This window comes from Mus pahari, chromosome 1 (assembly GCF_900095145.1).
Source record: "Mus pahari chromosome 1, PAHARI_EIJ_v1.1, whole genome shotgun sequence".
Classification (NCBI taxonomy): Eukaryota; Metazoa; Chordata; class Mammalia; order Rodentia; family Muridae; genus Mus; species Mus pahari.
Window position 1 is genome coordinate 124,411,202 of NC_034590.1, and position 2,648 is coordinate 124,413,849.

Genomic DNA, 2,648 nt, shown 5'->3' on the forward strand with positions numbered 1-2,648 from the left:
GGGAAGAGAGGCCCCTTGGTCTTGTAAACTTTATATGACCCAGCACAGGAGAAGGCCAGGGCCAAGTAGTGGGAGTGGGTGGGTAGAGGAGCAGGGGCGGGGGAGAGTATAGGGAACTTCGGGATAGCATTTGAAATGTAAATAAAGAAAATAATAATAAATAAGTAAATAAGAAAGAAAGTCCCTGAAATTGATCAGCGTACAGGTTTGAATGAAAATTTTCCACCATATAAGAGGTGTGGCCTTGTTGGAGTACATGCAATCTTGTTGGAGGAAGTGTATCAATGAGGGTGGGCTTTGAGGTTTCAAATGCTCAGGTTTGTCCAGTGTCTCTCTCTTCTTTCTGTCTTTGATCTAGATGTAGAACTCTCTACTTCTTCAGCATTATGTGTACCTGCATGCTGCCATGTTTCCTACCATGATGACAATGGACTTAGCCTTTGTAAGACAGCCTCAATAAAATGTTTTCCTTTGTACAAGTTGGTCATGGCATCTCTTCACAGCAATAAAATCTTAACTAAGACAGCTAGGTACACTAGGCTCCTCTCAGCAAGCATATCCAAGCAGTGAGAACTGCTGAGATGCCTGGAAGAAACAGTGATTATCAGTTACCTGGAAGAGGTTCTTATCACCTGCGCTCCAGGCCGTCCAACTTCTGTGAGTTGTCACCCATGCTAGGGTATGTCGTTGGTGATGCAGTAGTCTTTGTGTCATTTCTGATTCTTTAAGTAACTCCTTACCCATATTACTTTAAGAAAGCAAAATCAACCAAACAAAAGTTCATTGGCTCACCAAGATGGATTTTGGTGGTGTCCATACTTGGTTGGTCATCAGTTCTGTATTTGGGATGGGTAGAAATTTATTCTCACTTTTCCTGAAATATTGTTAGACAATATAAGCACAAAACAAACAGAGAAAGAGCAGGGCATGTATGTTTGACCAACTATAAAATCACAGAGAGGTCTGAACCTTCAAAAAGGAGAAGGGAATGAAAACACAGAGGCACAGATATACCACAGAGCTTTTCAAGGATCAGCATCCCACAAGCTGTGTCTCCAACTCCATTTGCCAGCCCTGGAGTCTCATGGAGGGAGAACATGGCTGCTGGGGTTGAGACTGTGAAAGCCAGGGGACTGACTGCTGCTTGACCCAGGGGAGCACATTAGGGCTTCTCTTGGGAAACAAAGTTGCTAGTTGCTCCAGGGTTTGACTTCCTTAAAATCAGTGACTATACTTTTATGGGTTGGCACAAGAGAAAGGGCAAGAGATTTCCCCCTGACCCCAAGGGGATTCCTGGGGCCTTGAAGGACACAGGAAGGACACAGGCCACTGGTCTTGTGTTCAGTGTTCCAGGGATTACGAACTGTCTCAACAGTCAAAAAGACCTGAGTCAACACAGATGTGACTCTAGTTCCCATTAACCCAAACCAAGGAATTAGCATAAACACTATGTGTGTCTCTCAGGCTTCTCAGCAAGAGACAAAGCTAAAAATTCAGGGACTAGGGACAGATACCACCACAAGCTGGGCAAACCACCTCACCACAAACCGTTCTAGTGGCAATAAACCTAAGTTTCATAAATCACACAATGCACAAGGGAAGAACTCAATAAGAGGAAGTGTTAGCAGATGCACTAAAGGGGATGTGTATGGCATAAACTAAGAATATCCTTAAACTGACCTAGCGAAACACCTCAGCCACAGTCAAGAGTCAATAAAAGTGCTATAATTGGCTTGCAGATCCTGGGCCATGTATCAGACACACTAGAAAGGACTTTAGCAGATTCTGCAAATAAGCAGAGATTTAAAGACAGAACTGACTTCCTTCTAGCCAACAGCAGCTTAGTGGCAGAATGAGGAGGAATTAAATGCAGTCTCTCCACATTCCCTGCTAGCTCTATGTTNCTTTGTGTGTGTGTGTGTGTGTGTGTGTGTGTGTGTGTGTGTGTGTGTGTTAGGGGGAGAGGTGAAATTCAAGTATATATGAGTGTGCGTTCCTGTGTACACCTATGTGGAGGCCAGGCCAGAGAAGGAAGTTCGGCATCTTCTATCATTCTCTACCTTATTTATTTTATTTATTTTTTTGAGTCAAAGTCTCTCACTGAATCTGAAGCTAACCGTTTGGATAGGCTGGCTGGCCAGTGAGCTCCAGGGATCCTCTGTCTCTGCTCCCCACCCAGCACTGAGATTAAAGAGCTATGCCTCCATGCTCCCCAGTCTGAGTTCTGGGTAGCCAAACTCAGGTCCGTATATTCACATGGCAAGCACTCTGCTGACACTCATCTCCCCAGCCTCCTGTGATATTCTTATCCATGTGTATATTGAACACTCAGCATACCCTCCATGTATATACTGAACACTCAGCATACCCTCCATGTATATACTGAACACTCAGCATACCCTCCATGTATATACTGAACACTCAGCATACCCTCCTACTCTTCTTCTGCCTTCCCTCTCCCCAGACCCTTTCCGACTTCCAAAATTCCCTCTTGTGGAGGTAAGCATGTAAGAGCTGAACGATAGGAAGGAGGGCCTTGAAACATTGTCCTATGGTCACGACATGACCAAGGCAGGCATTCATGCACTCGTGACAGTTGCTAGCACGAGGACTGCACAAGACTGAGACAGTAAATATTTAGCCAAAGA